Source organism: Arachis stenosperma, chromosome 10, assembly GCF_014773155.1.
Source record: "Arachis stenosperma cultivar V10309 chromosome 10, arast.V10309.gnm1.PFL2, whole genome shotgun sequence".
In the NCBI taxonomy this organism is placed as follows: Eukaryota; Viridiplantae; Streptophyta; class Magnoliopsida; order Fabales; family Fabaceae; genus Arachis; species Arachis stenosperma.
In genome coordinates, this window is record NC_080386.1 from 77,623,042 (window position 1) to 77,645,463 (window position 22,422).

A 22,422-nucleotide genomic window follows, 5' to 3' on the forward strand; every position below is an offset into this window, starting at 1 on the left:
ATTGCATCGGGTGCGAGTCAAAACCGACAAATGAGCTCATTATCTGCGTTAGTGATAGACATACATTATGTTGCATTTGTGTGCTTTGGTTGGGTGTGCTTAAGTGTTTTAGTTTGCTTATTTGATGAATTCTGTTTAACTGGTAACTATTCTGTATATGTGTTTACCTTGAATTTGATAGTGAGGATGTTACATTATGGTATCAGAGCAGCTCGTTCCTGTTAGAGCCTTGGGAATGGACTGAATGTGCTTCAGTTTCATACTCTGAGCGTCTGTCATGTCATAGGCCTTGTCCTAATGACGAGAATTAGAGTTTTATGCACATGACTGCCTATTGATTACTGTCGTTATTCTATCATTGCATACATCATGGTATTTGTAAGAACCGAGACTAATTAACCATCTAATTAAATAATTAATATTGCCCAAAATGGGATTCAAAAGTTTAGAGTAAGAACTTGAGGATTTAAATAAGATTTTTGGACTCAGTAGATTTTTGTGAGGCAGAAAATACATTTTTTGATTGAGTTTAAGTATGTCCGGTACTGTACGAGAAAAATTATAAACAGTAGGAAACCTTAGAAAAATATTAGACATTGAAAACCGAGCATTAATTTTAAAGGTTTGGCCAAAAGTTAGACCAAACGGGTCAAAAACACTAACGGGTTGGACCGGGCCTAAGTTGGGCCCAAACCCGACATATAAATACACTTAAATGAGCTTCATTTAGCTCATTCATCACCAAACTTACACACACACCAGCTTAAAGGAAAAGAGGGAGAAGAGAGAAGAAGCATTATTCATCATCTTCTTCTTAAGCTCATAACTTGAGCTACGGAGCTTTGATCACCGCACTGTTTGTGGCCATGCAATCCTCGTGAAGAGCTCTAGAAAACTCAACCAAGAAATTGGTAAGAAAATCAAGAAATCAATCTCAGTTCTTCCTCCCAAAATTTCGAATTTTTAGGATTTTGTATTGAGTGAAATTTTATAATTTTGGGTGTTTAGGTACACTCTAGCACTTGATTACCATTGGGTTTTGTTTCCAAAACTGTTGGATAAGGTGAGTTATTCTTGAACCCTTGTGAAATTGTGATTAAGTTGAACCCTAGGTTGATTGGTTATGAAAGTATGTGTATATATAGTTTGAAGTTGTGATTACTGGCATTTACTTGGAGCTTGGAGTTGAAATGATGGCTTGATTGAGTTTGAGAACTTGTGGAAGCTTGGTTGAGCTCAACTTGGTAATTTAGTGTATATTGGGAATCAGCCAAGGTATGATTTTAGTTTTCTCTATGTAATATATAATATTTTTGGACACTTAGGCTAGTGACCCATAGGATAGGATTAAATTAAATTGGTTGTTGGAATTGTTGTATGATGATTTGATGATTTGGGGTTATTGATGAATTAAAATGTTGATGTTGATAGTATGGTATTGAAGATTGAGATTGCAATTGATTATGATGATGGTTGGTAATGGTGGAATGATATTTGATTAATGTGATGGTTGAAAATGAATGTATTGTTATGTATTTGATATGGTGACTGATGATTGCACAAGGTGGGGTGGTGAATTGAGGTATGAAAACTGTGAAAATTGATGTGTTTTGAGAGTTTGATGAGATGGTGATTTAGTTTTGGTTTTGAAATTGGAAAATTGAGAACTTGTGAACTTTTTGGTAAAAAGAGATTTTTGGTAAACTTTGATGGATCATAACTTGAGCCTCGGTTTTTAAATTTTGTTGAAATTTGCTTTAAATAAAGTTCATTGAAAAATATTTAAATGGATATAAAGTTTGTAAGAAATGTATTTTTGTAGAGGAAGTTATGATCGTTCAAAGTTTGGTGTCAAAATCTGAATTCTGTGCTTGCTGCAGAATTTGTGGTTTCTGGTTTGTGTGCGCACGCACACCCCTGTGAGTTTTTAAACATGTGCGCATGCATACACAGGAGAAGGCTTGCTGTTGAGAGCACTAGCATGACCTGTGCGCACACATAACCAACGAGGTTTGGCAAGCTGTGCGCACGCACACGTTGGAAGGTGCATTCTGTTGAGGGCATTCGCACGCCTTGTGCGAGCGAGCAGAATTGAAAAATTTTACACTTGTGCGTATGCACACCTCTATGCGTACGCACACATATTGAAAATCTCCTGGGCGTGCGCACGCACACCCCTGTGCGTACGCACATGCCCTATTTTTCAACTAAATTCTTCTTTTTAATTATTTCATCTTCCTAACAAGCTTGTAAACTTTTGTGACACTTATTTAAGATTTTTTGGCTTATTTTGGATATTAAAACATAAAGAAAAGTCTTAGGTAGAATTAATTGGTATTTTTCTTGAAAAGTTAGAGAACATATGCTTAGGTTTTTGGTGTAATGAGGATGGTTTGGTAGAATGAGAAGGAAGAATAGTATATAAATTGAGAAACTGATGAACTAATGAGTTCGGAATGGAAATGTTGAATTGACAGTGGTTGAGATGAGTCAAAGACTCGGAATGAAATGATGGATCCATGATATACTGAAAAATGTTTTCTAAAAACCACTGAATTACTGTTTTATACTGAGATTGTTGAGACAGTATGCGCCCGGCAAGGACGGTGGTTGGATCCCGCCTATCGAGGTAGCGGCGGTGGCGTAAGGGTGGTGGTTCGTGCCGCTTGCGTTGAGATGTGAGGTCCGTGACAAGGGTATCTCGCTCGCATCCCTTCGGATCACTAGAGTGTGCAGGCACAAAATCCTGGATGGTGTTCCGAGCACCGTATCTCGGGGTTCCCAATTATGATTCTGAAGGGCGACATCTCCATGGAGATGTGTCAGGTTGGCAGTTGAACCGACAATGTAATATCACAGCCCATAGGACAGGCATTCATCATGTGCATCTTCTATCTGTTTGTTTGTTTTGCCGACTTGTAATTGCTTGCCTAATTGTATAACATGCCTAATTGCCTACTTGAATTACTTGCCATATATGCCTATACTTGTGTTTTACTTGCATTGATATTATCTGTGCTTTCTACTAGGATTGAGGTAGTTCGGAAGGCGGTGACGATGGGATTGCACGGAGGATAGCTTGGTGAAGGCTGTGGAACAGCGGAGAACTGTTAGACTAGAAAATCCCCTAAGTTAGATTACGCTTTTATTATGTTATGGTTTTAAGTTACGCTTTACTATTTTAGTTATGCTTTAAGATGAATCTTGTGATGGATATGAAGTTCTAGGATTGCCTTTGGCGTCCCGGGGTCTTATATCTTACATCACTGGGCACTGTTACCATATTGAGAACCTCCAATTCTCATACCATATTCTGTTGTTGTTTTTCAGATGCTGGTCGCAACCCACCTCGGTGAGTTGCTTTGATGGTGACAGAGCGGAGGATCCTGAATATGTTTTGGAGTCTTTTTGATCATTTTGTTTCAATCTCTCACTTTTGTATTTTACTTTTGCCTAGTGGCTTACTTTGAGAGAAAAACTTGGATAAGCTATTTTAACTTTCAGATTTCTATATAGTCTGTATATAGCTAGCCGGCTTAAACTCCGCAAGCCATGGCTAGATCTTTATACTATTCTACTATTGTATTTTTTTTATATTATATCTATTTCTTATGCATTAAGTTAGCTTCGTGTGTACGTTTTGCGCTTTTCGAACTCTGTTTTTGAGCTATATCTTTCATCAGACTTCTAGAATATATTACGTCTTTCTATATTATATGTATAAGCTTTAGAACTATCGTAACCTTTGATTAACCTTTGCTTTATGGCGCGAAGTAAGGCTTAGGATAATTAGGGTGTTACAGTATTAAATTTGGCCGGCTTAACACTAACGGTTTATGTAAATGAGAGCACTAACGGGTTATTGTAGGCAAAATAGAGCTAATAGGTAACGCATATCGTGGGATTCGGGAGACATTGGAGGTTGAAGTTTGGAAAGTTAGGGCTCTAAGGTTTGTATGAGATCAATGTGCGGATGTTAAGCGTATCATTTTAACCCATGCTTTTTTTTATAACCCTTCATCGCCTTTATTTTCCATCGCATGTTTGAATCATATAAACTTTTGCATCAAACTTACTTTGTAGCGTCTACTTCGAATCCCACTTTACCTTTGTATTTTTATGCCATATGAAAACTGTGGAATTTGAAATTATATATAGTGAGACCTTATTGCTCATTCCTTATATGTTATGTCATGTGATATTTCTGGTATTTAAAATTATATATATATAGATGCCAAAGCATTTTGCATTTTCCCAATGTGTTCAAAAGTGTTGATAATGTGAATTTCTCCTATTTTATACTAATTTTTAAAGACGAAAATTTTTATAAGTGAGATAGAATGTAAGTCCCTAAATTTCTGAAAAGTAAACAATAAATTATTTATGATTTATTTTATTTATTCAATAATATATTATCTGAGATTTTTATAACAATTGGATATTTTCTTATTGATGATTGAAAATTTTAGCAATTAAAAAATAATAAAAATTTTATTTGCTTTGATTTGAATATTAAACTTATCAGCCTTATTTTATAAATAAAGAAATATTAATTATTTATTTCTAATTTTTATTGAATTAAATTTATTTGAAAAATGATTTGCAAAAGGATAATAAAATAATATTTTAAAGATAATTATTTTATATTTAAGTTGAATTTAAATTATTAGACAATCTTCTTACTTTTATTAAAAATACATACACTACCATTAACCCTAATTTTATTACTAAACAAATCCTAATTTAAAACTACCCTAACCTAACACCCACCCACATTCCCCTTTCACCCCTCACAACAACACCGTAGCACAAAATACCAACACACACACATAAAGGAGGAATACATGCCCGAAGAAGATGAAGAGGAGAGAAAGAAAGGGAGCCACGGTCGCACCTAGCCACCGTCCAGCCAGCCGCCACCGTCGTTGCGTCACTGTCGCTATCCAAGGATGGAGGAGGCGTCGAAAAAGAGCACCGCATGAGGAGAGAGGTCTGCTGCAGAAGATGCGAGCTAGAGAAGCTGCACCGTCGTCGCCGTTCTGCGGTTGAGCCTGCCTCGTCGTCGCCTTGGAGCCATCACCGTCGCCAAGCTGCACGTCATCACCGCTGTGAATCGCGAATAGAGGAGAGGGTGAGAGACGAGTTCGCGTGGGAGAAGAGGAAGCAGCACTGCCTTCGTCACCGTTAAAGGCCGCTGTCGGTGCCGTCAAAGGCCGCTGCCGTCACCGTTTTGAGGGTTGGGACTTCACCGTGGGGTTGCTGCATCATCTCTGAGAAACTGCACCGCCGTCGGTGCTGACCGGAGCAACCACCACTACTATTCTGCCCCGCTTTCACTTCCTGTCATTTTCGTCAGGTTCTTCTCTTACGGGATCGCGTTTCGGTCAGTGCATGTTTTGATTAAAGCTGTCGCTGCTTCGTTCTTAGTTCCTTTTGTGCGGTAGGTCTTTTGCTCTGAAAACCCCTTTTTGTCGCTGTTTTGTTATAGATTATTGAGTTTTACGCGACGTTAATGTTTTAGGGTTGAACTATGCTCTTGCGTGCTATGCTTAGAGGCTGTGACTGCTGGAGGATGGTCGAATTTGCCGCCGCCGCCTTAAAATAAGAGTTTTAAGAGTTTTGTCGCGTAGTTAAGTCGCGAATGAGGTAGGGGTGATTTCTTAAAATTAATTTACTACTAAGAATTGTTTTAAGTCGATATAGATATAAAAATTATATTTTTATGATTTTGCAAGTTTTATTAATTGAACCGAGTTGCCTGGAATGAATGTAAATGTTAGTTTGAATAGTTTATTGATTGATTGAAGATGCTTAGCTAGGTGTTGTACTTGGTTTAAGGTTGTTATGATGATGATCGAATTGTAATTGTTTCTAATTATTAAGTTGAAAAGTTGGTTAGATTAAATGTTATGGAAAATGATTTTCATGGTTTCGGGTTAATTAGATATTGAAAATGAATCGATATTTGAAATGATTTGAGATATTAGGAATGAACTTTGCTGATTTATCGAAAATGATTCTGAGAATTGAAAATGATTTTAACATTGGAAATTAGTTTGAATTGTTGGATATGAATTGAGTTTTGGAAGATGATTTCTGATCTTGGAATTAGTTTGAGTTATTGAAAATAGTTGAAAAAGGGTTGAGAAATATTTTTGTTGGGACTCTTGAAGGGCGGCAAAAGTCCTAGTTTTAGAGCAAAACGCTGCCGAAATTTTTATGAAACTTTAAAACTTTGTTTAAAGCATTATTTAAAAGCAAATTTGATTTTAAGGATATTATTTGATTTCGACTTATTATGGAAAGAGTCTTGTTTTCAATTCGATTTATTAAGAAAAAATATAATGTTTTAAATTCAATCTTTTGAGGAGAAATTTTGTATAAGTTATGATTTGAGTTCCGTTTGTTAATAAGAAGAAAGAAAGGGTAAAGAGAACACGGCACGTATGATTTATGAAATGATTAAAAAGTCACGAGAGGGTGACGAACAGTAAGTGGTTTGGGACCTTGCAGAGGTTATGTCGCTGGAATGCCTTATCTGATTTGCGAGTCGGATTGCATCGGGTGCGAGTCGAAACCGACAAATGAGCTCATTACCTGCGTTAGGAATAGACATGCATCATGTTGCTTAAGTGTTTTAGTTTACTTATTTGATGAATTCTGTTTAACTGGTAACTGTTCTGTATCTGTGTTTGCCTTGAATTTGATAGTAAAGGTGTTACACAAATTTTTAGAATTTCTAGCACAATTGACAAATTTTTAATTTCATAATAAATTTTTACTCTATTTTTTATCTTTTATTTGATTTTTTTATAATTTTTTCTTGATTTTTTTAATTAATTTTGATTGTAATAATTTATCACAAATTTGTGTTTTCTAAAAAATATTTATCAATCATAAAATATGGAAGACTTAACCAAAAAATTTAAAAAATGTTGATTAATCAAAAAATAAAAAATTATGAATCGTGTTTTGATTATGTTGTAAAATACAAATTGAGGCATTTAAAATTATTTTTTACCATTAATGTTAACTGAAATTATAATAAGGTAAAAAGTAAAAATTTTATATAATAATTTAATTTAATTATTTAATTATTCTTTATTATATCCCATTTATTTTTGTTCATTGGTGATCTTTAATTGTCTATTTTAAATAAAAATTTGAATTGATTGAATTTATTTTTTTCAATTAGTAATATAATTATTGTGATATTTACTTTGCTCAGTAATATTTTTTAATTTATTTAATCTGATTAATAATCTCTTTCTTATTTTATGCTGCTAATTTAACTAATTAAAGTTAATAAATTTCAGTTATTTTAATTCGTACAACTTTTTATTCTAATAATGTATTTCAATTAATGCATTAATACAATTTTAATATTTATATGTCATTAATTATAATAATCTCATTTTAAAGTGACATTTTATCCCCAATATATATAATATGTCTAATTATAGAAAATTCACTATTTCTTTATATAATTATATTAGACATATTTAGATTCAATTTATTTGATTACTTAATTAGAATTAATTATATTAAAAGGTTAGATTAAGATTATGATAGACTAATTATATTGCTATTAATTAATTATATTAAAAGATTAAGATTATGATAGATTATTATTATTTTATTATTTTATTATTTTTTTATATTAATTCAGATATTTATTTTTTTATTATTTTTTATTCTCTTATTCTATGTGTTTATTCTCATAAATCTTGTTAAATTAAATAATGTACTATATATCTTCTTTTTATTCTTTTTTTTTATATACACATAAAATTTATTAAATTATTTCTCTTCTGTCTAATAATTTTGTTTCTCTTCTATTTATATTTCTTTCCTTCAATATTTTATTGCTTCTTATTTTTCTAAATTTTACTTTAATTTATGTATTTGTTCTTATTACACTTAACTTTTTTATTTATGTGTAATATACATTCTTATATATGTTATAGAAATATGATTTGATTCTATTAACTTGCCACTTTTTTTTTTTGAAAAATCTAAAGTTAAAGCACAAAAATATATTTATATACATTTTACTTTTTTAACTAAAAAATATAATATTTTTTGTCATATTTGTTGAAATCTTAAGTTAAATATGAATATTGATTTTTGAAATAGAATAAATATATTTAAATTTTTTGCATCTGAAAACAATATCCTATCAATGTTTGAATTATTCAGCTGGATTAGTAATAGTGAATATAGAATTATTTAGGATGGATAGAATTAAGTTCATCTTTTTATTGAAAATACGAATTTAAAAATATTATATTCAATTTTCAATAGTCAACCTCTCATTAAACCATTGTATGTTCAAAAGATTTTTGAAGAAATAAAATAATTTTAGGTATATAATTTTTTGTAAAAATTTAATGAATTCAAGATATTTATTGTCGTTGATTGAAAAATTAAATTAAAATGATAATTTAATATTTTTATACTCTTAAAATATTATTTAGTTATTTGTCTAGCATTCTTTATCATCTAATGATCACATTAGTATAATTTAATTCAATAAATTTATTTATCATTATTTGATTGAATAAAAAATTCTATTTTATTTGAAAAACTTAGGATTTCTCAACTTCAAGATCATCCATGTTAAATAATTAAAAAATATAACTGAGAACGCGGAAGCGTCCCTTCATTCAAGAGCATGATTGAGATCAGAGAGCTTGACTCTTGTGGTTCTTTGATTTTCGTCAACCAAAATCTTCTGTTTTCCTAATAGGGCTAAATCACAACTCCACTGTGAAAAAAGAGTTACGGAGGTGAGCTTGATATTGTTGGAGACCAAAATTCTGAAGTCATTATTTATATTTGGGTGTGACACTCATTAAACTCTAAAACTCAAATAAAATAGTATCTATGATTTTAATCTCATTTATCCAAATAAAAAATAATAATGATTTATTTAATTTAATATTTATGACAATAAATGAGACCACCATTATATAAGTGATTTAATGTGAAATTACTTAATTTGCGATTATAATTAATATATGTATTGTCCATAAATATATTAAGAAATAATAATTTCCTAACAATCTTTCATTTAGACTATACATATATATTTTCCTGAGATAATCACATCTTATAAATTTTATGCGCACATGCTTCTGAATGTTATTTCTCTTATTACTTTAATAATCTGGTCTGTCTCATATATAAGTTATAAAATTACTGTAACTTTTATCACATTAGTATCGCAATGAACCCACGATGATCGCCATACTAAAATACTCAACCACATAAATTAAATTTGGATGAAAAAAATTTAGAAATTATATGTAAAAATGATCTCATGCGTGCCTATTTCTAACTGGTCCAATTTGAATAAAAATTCTATTTTATTTGGTGACAGACTCAGATGAAACTGTAAGGGCAATGCCCAGGCTCATTGCAACGGCAACTAAGTAATGAGTTTGTGGAAGAAGAAGAAGAGAAGAACTTAAGAGACTCACAATGAGAGAGAGAGGGAGGGAGAAAGGGAGGGAGGGAGGGAGGGAGAGAGAGAGAGGGAGATTTACCTAACAACGACGGTAACAAGATAAGCAGCGATAGGAGTTGTGAAGGGGTAGGCAACGATAGGCTCAGCAACGACGATGACGGGAGCTATGAGGACTTTTGTGAAGAAGCCAAGAAGAAGAAGACTCTAGGTGAGGATGATTGGGTTTCTCTTGCATGCCTATAGAGTATGGACTGAAGCTGTAAATCACTGAATCTGTGATGTGAGACAAATCCTAATTCCTAAAAAGTGTTTATATGTATATATCCGGAGCGGGTACACCCTAAACCCAACCATGTCATGTCCTGAGCAAAGTCAGCCCCGATTCGAGTCAAGTTATTATCCTCTCCAAGCGGGTATAGACGGGTTGAGTACTCGTGTATTCGGGTACTCTTACCAAGTCTAACCACGTATTGATACTTCATTTATTAAGGATTTACTGCTAGCTAATTGATTGCTACACTCACAAGTCGAGTTTCTAACTCCTAATAGTTGTTTAAGCAGACGAGTGAGATAATCACTCAATAAAATCAAATTGATTAATACAAATACTAATTATTTTTAATATTTTAATATTAAAAATCTTAAGAGTTTGATTTTAATTATAATTTTATAAAATATTTATAATAATAATTATTATATATATTTTATTTAATTTTTAATAAAATTTTTTATATAATTTTATGTATTATCCCGTATAGGATACGGGAACATACATTAGTATAATTTAATAAATGAGATCTATTAATATTCATCTAATGAAGATTATTACATATATATTAATCTATTCGAATTACTAATATTTTAATTTTAGTGATTTTACGATTAAGAACAATTTAAATTAAGAGTATTTAAAAAATGTATATCTCATTATTACGATTTTTATCAGTAATTATTCGTTTCTTATTTAATTAAAGACACTATTATGAATTATAAAATAGAATAATAATAATAATTATTATTATTTATGATAGTATTTTATTAAGGCAATTATTCAAATAAAAATGATAAAAATATCTTTTTATAAAGATACTTTGTTTAAAAGTATGATTTATTTATTTAATCACACTTTAAACAAAAACAATATTTTTATAAATATCAAAATTTAACTCTATAATTCATCATCCAATAAACAAAAAAAATATATTCACATAAAAATAATTATAAAATCTTAATATCCAGCTTTTATTGAATATATACCCTTATCTCCAACAGTTTGAACCGCACGTGATGGTGATAGTAAAGGTTGGTACGTAGTTGGCATATATGTTTGTCCCAACTTATAACAATAATAATATTATGTTTAATTATTTTAATAAAATTATTATAATCATATTCGAATTAATTGACTGATGACATTCAACTTACACATAAGGAGCTACAGTATATTACTAAGCGTTAACTATCTTTTTATAAATTAAATATATGAAAAATAATAAATATAAAATTAGTAGTTAAAATGATAAGTAATTTATACTTTAACTAAAAGACCTTGAAGTCATTACAAATTACAAAACATATTTTCTATAGATTATATATATGATTAAATATTAAGGGGGCATCTAGTGTACAGATGCATTTGTAAAGATTTTTGTCTTTTATGGTTATTTGTTGATTTTAAAAGCGTATCACTAAAAGTGTTGCTTAAAGAGAAAGTGTTACCCTTAATCGTTAACTTGGCTCTGATACCAATTTTTTAAAATGTAATTTCTATTAACTCTTCGTAAATTTTTTTTAAATGTAATTTCTTTTTCAAAATTTCTATTAACTCTTCGTATTTTGCTTTTATAACTTGTATGAATTTGGTTGGTGACACTTTATAATTTGTAGTTTCATAATCAAAAGTATTGACCATTTCTACTATTACTAATTCTGATTTCATTTTTATAGTTTTTCAATCTTATTTTAGTTTATAATATTCTTTTTTGCATGGATTATTGTATATAAAATCTTTTATCTGTTTGTCCTTTTCTTTAATATAATTTTTCAAATCCTCAAAAACTTCTTTTATTTCTACACTTTCTGTTGTTTCTAAATATCTTTTTAATTTTTCAACTTCATTTTCCATTTTTTCTTTCAACAGCTTTAATTCTTTAAATCATAATATGGTTTCCAGGCATATTTTTTTAAGTTTAGCTCCAACTTGTTATTTGTTCTTATTTCTATCCTTTTTATTATAAGGTCATTAATTTCGAACTGAAGATTATTTATTCCCTTTTATACTTTATTTTACTTTTTAACTTTTTCGCCCTTTTTTTTATTTTGTTTTCTGGTCTTTCAATCTTTGTAAACTTCATTATTTATCTTAGAATTTCTGCAAATTCTATCATCGATTCATCACTATTTTCTAGAGATTCTATTATTTTTCTAACTCTTCAACTTCTCCTTTCAATTTGTCATAGATTATTTTAGAGCTTTAAATGCTCTTTGATTTATTTCAGAAAACTGTAAATAATTCAACCGATTTTCTCTTTCAAAGAGCTCTTGTTTCTTGTCTTGATAGGTTACATATATTTTTCTTTATTTATTGTCATAACTTAGTGTTTAGGGTTTCATTTAATTTTTCGACCTTTTTTGTTAATTCTTTTATTTCAGAATTTTCTTCTTTAGTCTTTAACTTAGATAAACTTAAAGGGCTATTAATTTTGGATTCTTTTATTTGAAAATTCGATGAAACTAATTTTCCTGATGGTTCTTTTAGTAAAAGAACTGGGTTTTCAATAGCTTTATATTTTGGTATTTCTGTCTTTACAATTTTCTGAAATAATTCATCAACATAAATTCTTTCTCTGTTTTTAAATATTATACTATGATGGCTATTTGTTAAAGCATAATTTATTGCATATGTAATTGAAAATGGTTCATCATCTTGTTCCATTAGATTCTTTCTGTGAAATTTATAAGCCAAACTTATAGATCTTCCAAGGTTTTCAGTTGAAAAAGGTATAGCATATCCAAGATGGGCATTGAATTTAACATTTACGTTTGCCAAGTTTCCATGAACAATTCCAATTATTTGATCTATTGGGTCATCAGTAATTCTTTGTCACAGATTGCTAAGCTTATTGGTGAATTAATTCCTTTCATATATGTAGATTTGATTAAGACTTGTATAGTACTAATATGGATCCATCCAATTTTAGATCTTTTTTGTTGATCCTTAATTTTCTCAATCTGTTTACTCAATTCTTCATTTATCAAAGCTATTTCAAGTTTTCCATTGGCAGATTTTATCTTTATAGGGGCTTCAAGTTGAATTTTTCCATAGTATATTATATTTTTTCTATTAAAAACTTCTTTTAAAAGATTTTGTTTATTAAAATTTTCATTTGATTTACTCATTCTTCATCATTTATCAAAGCTATTTCAAGTTTTCCATTGGCAGATTTTATCTTTTAGGGGCTTCAAGTTGAATTTTTCCATAGTATATTATTTTTTCTATTAAAAACTTCTTTTAAAAGATTTTGTTATTAAAATTTCATTGATTTGAGATTTAATTCTGTTTTTAGAACAGCCTGTTTTTCATATCTAATAATGTAGATAATTTATAATAGTCAGATTTTCCGTTAATTCTAAACTTTCTAAATAATTCATAACTAAGAGATTAGGTAAAGGCGTACCTTTCTGGAGAAAAACTTCCTTTATTTAAAATATTTTACATAAGATGGTTTTATCTCCAGAGGGGAGATTGTAGATACTAACTCCAGAGGGGAGTTTAGAATTGGTTTTTTCCTAAGGGAATTCTTCTTCAAACTATAGAATCGCCTCGGCAGCTTCCTCCTTGCTCTAGCATATGAGTACTCTTAGCCTCCTGCTTTCTATGGTTTGATGCCTTCTACAATTGCCTAAGCAACCTATTTATAATGGTTTGGTATGATGGACAATTTCCATCCTTACCCTTCTTATGACGTCATTGCTTACGTCATTGTTTATTATCTTGCACCAGCTACATTGTTGGTGCTCTATGACCTAAGCGCTTACGTCATTATGCAATAATGTTGAGAGATGCTTCAGATGTGCTGTCCTCCTTTCATTATGTGGCCTTCAGATGCGTTGTCTCCTTCCTTTATCATGTGGGTTAATTCCGTTTCATTATTGCTTTCTTCAGATAACTCTGAGACACATAGCTGGCACTTGTGGTCTTCTCTGTCTTTTATCAAATAGCAGAGATCCTCTTTATCCCTTCGGGAGCTTTTCTAAGAGTCCAATAAGTTGTAGAATGCTGATTCAATTCCACTAAGAGTCTCATCTCTCTTTCTTCAATTTCATTCCTTTTACTGGACACAAGCAAAGTATTTCTGCTTTTATAATTGATTCTTGTGTGAGATTCCCTTGTTATTTTGAGTTCTTTCGAAGACCTTGCTAGTGTGCTGGCTAGTCTTCCTTCATGACTGTAGATTGTTAAATCTTGAACTTGATCAATTGGTTGAAAATTTCCTGGGAAGACGGACATGAAGATTACTTGATGTGCTGGAACCAAGCATTCTTCTTCTTTAAAAATAGGTTGACTATTCGTAAATTTTAGGGATATATCCCTTGGATTTACGTTGTCAATCATATTTTTAAATCTCTTTACTGCATCAACGAATCCTGCAGGAAACTCACTAATAATTTTTAAATCATTAAAATTAAAATTGTATCAATTAATCCATGGAAAAACTGATAGGTGTCAGATGGGGAAGCATCTGGAAATATAACCAGCTTTGTTAGCTGTTCTTTGGCAATAGGATAATATCTCAAGATTGCCCTTTTTTCTTCAGTCCAATTTAGGACTATGTTAAGGGTTTCTCTGAGATTTGATCTACAGACCCTTTTCTTTTCCTTGATTTCAGCCCTTGTAGGAATGTTTCTTATTATCCTTGTTCTCTGGGTTCGAATTGGAGCTTTCTCTGCTCTTTTTAGGGTTTGCTCTGGATGAAGAGCTTCATATTCCCTGAAGGATTCTTTTGCTTCTTCCAGTGTTAAAAACCCTCCTTTATGAATTATCCTTGATTGATGTGTAAATGGTGCTGCTTTTTCCCAGGCATCATATACTCCTTTCATGGGGCCATTATAAATTACATAATATTTTTTATCTTGGGTGGATTTTTTTGATAATTCAGCAATTGTTTTATTTCTGGAATTTTTCTTCACCTGAGTTGTCCACCACGAGCTGGCTGAACTCTGATGGTTTTGGTTGTGTTGATTTCATTGCTTCGATGGCCTTCTTGAGGGATTGGATCTGTATCCTTATTTGCTGACAATGCTTGCATTTTTCGAGTTCTTGTTCGTATTTTTGAATTTCTTGATCTAATGCGTTGTAGACGAACTCCATTTCTTGTTAATGTATCTGCAATAACATTTTTGTCACCCTTAATATATTCAATTTTTATTGGATATTGTAACAAAAATAATTGCCATCTTACTAATCGTCCATGATTATAATCACTTTTAAATTATATCGTATAAAACCTGTTAGGTAACTTGAATCTGTCCTTAATGTAAATTCTTTGGGTAGTAAATCAATTTTCCATTTCTTAAGAGATTTAATTGCTGCCAGAGTTTCCTTTTCATGAGTGGATATCTCTGTTCTGTTGGAGTAAAAGTTCCTGAAATATACCTGCAAAGTAATTCCTTTGGGGGATATTTAGAATCTAGTGATTCTTTTTGTTTCCAAGCTTTTTATAACTTTCTTAGCTTTTAGACATCCTGACCAGGTTATGTCTGAGGCATCTGTTTCTACTATTAAGTAGTCATTTTCTTCTGGAATATAAAGTTCTGAAAGTTTTCACATAATTCTTTAATTCTTTGAATTGCATACTATTTTTCATCCCATTTCCATTCTTTTTTAGTACTTATTTTGAAAATAAGCTTTAGTGTATTCTGTTATATTCTTTAAAAATCCTTGATCAGAAATATAATTTTACACCTAAAAATTTTTGTAATTATTTTCTATCTTCTATTTTATTAGGAAATAAATTTACTTTTTCTAGAACATTTGGTTGAAGTTTTAGCTTTCCTTGAGTGGATAGAATTAATCCAAGAAACTCTATTTCTTGTTTTGCTATTCTTGCTTTCTTTTGCTAAGAACTCCTTTTTCTTTACATCTTTCTAAAACTATTAATAATTTTTGAAGATGATCTTCTTTATCCTGTTTTGTGAAAATTAGTATCATCAATGTACACTAAAACAAATTCATTTAACTCCTTTAGATTTCTTTCATAAATCTTTGATAAATACCTGGGGCTTGTTTTAATCCGAATGGTAATACATTCCATTCATAGAGCAACACTTGTTGATTCTTTTGTTGGGCAAGTAAAAAGCAGTTAATTTCTTTGTTTCTTCGTCTAAACGAAGTTGCCAATATCCTGATTTTGCATCAAGAGATGAAAACCAAGTTGCTCCTTTAATTTTTCTAAAATAGAATCTTTTCTTGGAAGTTTATGAGCATCACCAATAGTTGCTTCATTCATTTTCTTATAGTTTATTACCATTCTTCGTTTTCCCCTTTAATTTCATTATTGTTTTCAACGTAAAAAGCTGGAGCCGCATGAGGACTTTTACTTAATCTTATAATTCCTTTTTCCAAAAGATCTCTACATTCTAGTGAGAACTCTTCTCTATCTCTTGCGGAATAAGAAATTTTATTTGGAACATTTATCTCTTTTGTGGGATCTTTTAATTTAATGCTTACTAATTCGTTATTTGTTTTTAATATCTAAAGGATTTTCAGCACAAATTTCATCCAAAAGTTCTTCTATCTTTATTTCAAGATTATTTTTTGGAATATTTATCTGAAAGTATAGATTTAAATAACATGTTTCTAATATAGAAAATATTTTAAATTTTAAGATCTTATTTATAGTAGTAGTTGGTATTTTTATGCGTTTTGATTTTTGATTTATTGAAGAATCGTGTGGAGCTTTTAAAACTATGTATGTTAATTCTTGAATGAATGGATGATATAGCTTTAAAAAGTTATTTCCTATGATAAAATCCATTCTAGAATCTAACATATATATAGATGGAACAATGAACCTATAATTTTGAATAAAAATTTCAACCATCTCTGCTTTTTGGTCAATTTTATGTATTGATTTGTCAGCTATTCTAACTCTTAATGGTTTCTTTAATTTTTTTCAATCAAGTTTTATATTTGAACTAGCAAAGCATTGTGTTGCTCCAGAATCTATGAAAGTATTTATAAATTTTTCTGTTTTTATAGTAAAATGTAGCATTATTACTCAGTCTCTGAGTCTGTTTCTGAGAATTCAAAAATATAGTCTAAGTTATCATCAGATTCTTCTAATGGTTCCATGAAACAAGACTTAGCAATTTCTATTTGTTTAGTAAGATCCTTTTATCCTTCTTTTTTGGGCATTCATTTGCGTAGTGTCCTTCTTCTTGGCAATAACATTTATAATTTTCTTTTTTATTCGGGCAATAGTTATTTCTTTTTCTTTTGTTTTATTTTATTTTCTTTCCTAAAATATCTCTTTTTCTCCAGTTTGGATAGTATTTTCTTCTTCTAAATTGATATTTTCTTTTTCTTTGAAAATTTTTATTAAGACCATATTTTTGAGGTATCTCTTCATTATCCTGGCAGCAAATTCTAATTATATTTGCAAATCTTTTTTGAGTTGCTTCTTGCATACAACGTTCTTTTATTTCCTCTCTTATTGCAGAAGTTGCTCCACCAAAATTATTTTCAATTGTTCCTCTATTTATTTCTCTTATAAATCTTTCCATTATAAATTCATTAGCAGGATATGGAAGTTTTGTTATATACATACTAAGATAATGATTTTTATCTTCTTCTTTTAATTTGTAATAATGTATTCTATATTCACATATATAAGACTCCACATTACATAAATCATATATCTGAATATTAGCTAAATGGTTTTTTTGCTTCTTGATATTCTTTATTATAGACTTTTTGTCTATGATCTATAATATTTTTTTCCAAAAATTCTTTATATAGAATCATCATTATAATATATTTATCATAAGCTGTTGTTTTTGTTTCTAATTCTTCTATTATTGATTTTTTATTGATGTCATATATCTCTTATAGTTCCTTTAGTATGAAATCCTATGTAATTCCAAATTCTTCCAGACAATTCACTAAGTTTGGATTAGTAAAGGCTTCTAATAAGAAGGAATTCAACCAGTTTTCGAAAATTTCTTTTTCGTTCTTTTTGCAGTCTAAATCGAGCATTCTTTCTCCTTCCATTTCCTGGATTTTAGGAACGTATTTTGATGGTATTTTTGTATATTTTGAATCTTTATTTATAAATCCTTTTTTAAAAGCATAATTATCAAAAGCTGTTTCCCATTTAAATTGAGATTGATTATCCTTAGATGTTCCAGCTTCATTTTTTACTTGTATTGGAATTGCTGGTTTTTCGTCACTTGAATAATCTAGAATGTGTTCTTCATTTTCTATATTTTCAGCATTTACTAATTCTTCTTCTATTTGAAAATCATGTTCCATAATATTATTTTCTTGAGCCATTTTTAATTGTTTAAAAAGCATTGTAACTTCTTCTAATTTTTCTTCAATATTCATAATTTCAATGGTGGTTTTACTTTTAAGTCTGTTATGTTGATTATATTTTGAAATTTTTCTTCTTTGGGATTCTCTTTTTCCTTATTTCTTTGAAATTTTATAGATACTAAAATTTCTTCAAGCATGTCTACTATAGAATTTAATTGTGGGTTAAAAGTATGATGAAGATGTGGGGAATCATTTCCATGGTAGCATTTTTTAGAAATTCCATGTGAAAAATAAGTTTTTTCAGGTTTTTAAAGTCATTCAATAAAACTTATAGTAAAATAAAGATTTTGAAAAAAATCATTTTGTATTGATTTTAAGAATTCAGTGTCATTACAATTAACATTGGTTAAAATAATTAATTTTTGATCTATTAGTTTTGATAATTTAATTATTTCTTCTCTTAAATCTTCTAATTTATTTTTTTCCATTAGGTGACGCTTTTCTTTGTGAAGAGTTACGGTTTTAAGTTAAAAGTGTGGTTTTAGAATGTGTGGTTTAGATTTTGCCACGTAAGCACATCTTTAAAACAACATCTTTACCATATATTTCACCAAATATTAAAGGACATTTTAAGTAAAAAAAATTTGTGCTAACTATTAAAAAATTGTCCATACAAACACAAGACACATTTTATGTGTGAAAGAAAAAATGTAAAATTTATAGATTTAATTATTTTAATAGTTTTTATAATTTATTAAATTTATAATTAAATCTTAAAATTTTTTTTAATTAAATTTAATTTACACTGTTTTTTATTTTATAATTATATCATTTTTAGAATAAAAAATATTAAAATTAACTAAATATTTTTCTACAAATGAAAAGTATCCATAATTAAAAATTTAATTATATCTTTAATTACATATTTTTTGAGATAAATATTCCGTTAATTTTAATATTTTTGACATGAAAAAAATCTAATTAAAAAATTAAGAATAATATAAAAATTTAATTAAAAATAAATAAATATCTAATTACAAATTTGATAACATTATAAGAATCAACAGAGTAATTAAATCAAATTTATATATTTGTTATTCTTGAGAAAATTATTTGACAGTTTTAAAGTGCTGAAATATCATATATGTGTACATCACTATATTCGATTCAATACATGTATGGCCAAAATCGTTAGGTTCAATGAACATTCATATTCCAAATGTTTGTTGCTAGTGAAGCTAGAATAATTCCAGATAGCCCACAATAACAAGCTAAGCTTGTTACAGCAGGGAGAGAAAAGGAGAGATGTCCAAAGGCACAGGCACACATCAAGTTTTTTTTCCAAATTTCTTTTCACATGTGTTTGCCTCTTAAGTACGTTATAATTCTATATTACTTTGTTTCCCTCGTCTTATCTTTCTTTGTAGAATATTTTGAATGAATAATAATGGGTTAAAAGTATGATGGATTAGTTATTCATTCCAAAACACCTTCTATGATTAGTTGGCTAACCCAGATTAGATTAGGATTAGTATTCTGTGTTTGCTCATCAATAATTGGAGGATGTTTAATTTCTTCACCCAATTCTCTCCTCAAATTCTCACATTGGACCTTCTTTTGACTTGCCAAAATAGCCCTTTTACTAACACCTTTCATTCTTCAATTATACCTCTCCAAATCCAGGATGGATTATGACCTAAATCTGTCTACAAAAAATGTTATTTAGTCAATAACTATTCAATCTTTAACCAGTCTTTAAATTTAAAAATAGAATAAATATTTTTTTATAGAACAATACTATATATTTAACAAAATTTATTATTTTTAGTCAATACTTAGTTAATACTGTAAATATTTAATACTAAATTCTAAATTTAAAATCTAAATCTTAAATTCTAATAAAGTAATAATATAAAAATTAAGGTGCTGAGAATATATACTTTTCATTATATATATGTTAATATAAACCACGTCAATGTGAATTGAGAATATGCTAGATAGATAGCCTTCGTTAGGACGCCAATTCACCAAGGCATTAATTTGTTCTAGATTAGGAAAAAGGAATAAGGAATAATATGATGAAGCAAGTGTAAGACCTAACCAAAGAGATCAGAAGGTAAGACTTTGACATGAAATTTCAGTCTAAGGTGGATTTTAGTTTGAAATATCTATCTTCAACAGCAGATTCGCAACCATAGCCTTCAATTTTGGCCGTCTAGAGCAGCAGACACTCATTCGTTGATTGATTCTATGTTCCATCTTCAATATTTTCTAACTTTCGGCAAAGATAACTATAAAAATATGACTTAGATTGAACCACTACTCTATGCTTTATATATATATATATATATATATATATATATATATATATATATATATATATATATAAGGATTAGTTCTACCCAATCCCCTCTATTTCAACATGTAAATTATTCCTCGTGACGTGACATGCTTTAATTGGATGCTTAGTTTTAGTTTGAGTTAATTTAATTCAATAACAGTTAATATGTTAACTAAAGTAAGGTAATTTTGTAATTAAATATTTTTATAAGAGGGATAAATATATAATTTCTATAAACATTAAAAAATAAAGTTATATTTTTATCATTGTGTAGAAATTCAATTTACCCCGGTTCCATTTCTCTCTGAAATTGAAAGAAAAAATCAACTCATTGGGTGTTTCATATTTTGATGAACCAGGAAATAAGTATTTAGAGAAAATAACTAATTAAATGGACAGGAAAAAAAGATTTGAGTCTGTCAGAACACCGTGAGACCATCTCGACCATAAGGTTGTAGCGCGAACGATCCTCCGCCGTTCAGATGGCATGCGCTTTGGAACAATTAATCACGCTCTGACCTCACGGTCATAGTTCATCCGCCAGACTTTGGTTCCTGTCTTCTTAGAACTCAAGGATACAGATGTACGAGCCTATAGAACAGATCCTGTTCAAGTAAGGTCGTGTTCTGTGTTTTGTGTTCTTTGTGTTTAGTTATAAAAACTGCTTTTGTTTTGTGAACCTAGCCCAGGTGAGACTAAGTTTACGTTTGCGAAATTCAGAAAATCTTAAAATTTAAGAACGTGAAATCGATTATGATGGCTTTTTATGATGATAGTGTAGAAGGGGAAGACGAAAAAGAAGATGAAAATAATGATGATGATGATAATGATAGTGATGGTGATGATGATATGGGATTTCTGGATGGCATTGAAATTAAATTTGGAGGTATTTAATTACATAATCACCCACTTTGGGCTATAATTTAATTACCAATAATTTAACCATAGTTAACATAGCAACCAATTAAAAGATGACATGTCACAGAGGGTAAATTACATGTTATTATAAGAAGGGTAGGCTAGAATTTACCATATAAAAGAGTTTAGTTTTGATGTACACAAGTTATTTTTACTTATATAATTAAATATAAATGTAAAATTATTTTATATTCACAGTACATTAAAATTAAATTATATATATAAGACTAAACATTTCATTCGTTAAATAGTCATATAATAACCTCAACACTATATTCTGTTGCTAGGCACATAGAACGATATAACCAACAGAGGACGGCACTACCCCAACTGTAGGTGCCAATGGCATCAAAGTCAGCCAATAATGACAGATATCGTACATGGACTGTGTTGTTGGCCTTGTCCGGGAGAAGCACGCCTCCCAACAAGTAAAGTATGTGACACCGTGCATACTGCATGAGACCATTATCATCTAACTCAAGCGGCATCTGCTGAAGACGAGTTCTCAGCCACTTCAACTTGATGTTGTACTTCGTTGTCCCTACGTGGCCGGGGGAACCTCACCTAGAAGTTCATGACACCATTCCCAAATATCTCTCTGATGAAACTTACTCCATGACCTCAACGTACCGCTAACAGGCTGTCCGTCTATAGGTAGCCCTAGCTGCATGGCTACATCCTCCAAAGTTATAGTACACTCACCCCAAGGGAGATGAAACGTGTGCGTCTCAGGATGCTACCGTTCCACAAAGGCACTGATAAGTGGATTGTCATACTCGAAACGCTTGATCAAAGAGGCATGATAAAATCCGCTGCGTCTCAAATAAGGGTCGAGCCTCTCCCGCCTAATTTCCATGGTTGGATCCCCAGGCTCTAACATGAATACATCTACGAGCATGCTATGAGGAGTAAGAACACGTGTGGGCTACAACATAGGAAACCAAGAAACACAACAGTTAGAAATACTCTTTAAAAAAAGGTTAATATCGAAAAAAAAATTACTAACAATCCGTTACACTAGCAAATTGATTAATGGTGTAAACAAACCTTATGAAATAAGTGTGCCGCTATATGATGTTCGTCCAGCCGGTTCAAGTTTTCCTCCACGTTCACCCCACCCCCACTCATATTAAGTTATTTTTTAAATTGAAAACCTCA

At 30.1% G+C, this 22,422-nt stretch overlaps 1 pseudogene; it reads right to left on the reverse strand.

The window, feature by feature from the left end:
• Nucleotides 1-20,759: 20,759 nt before the first annotated feature.
• LOC130959334 (small nucleolar RNA U3) lies at nt 20,760-20,969 on the reverse strand (annotated as a pseudogene).
• Between the last annotated feature and the right edge of the window lie 1,453 nt (nt 20,970-22,422).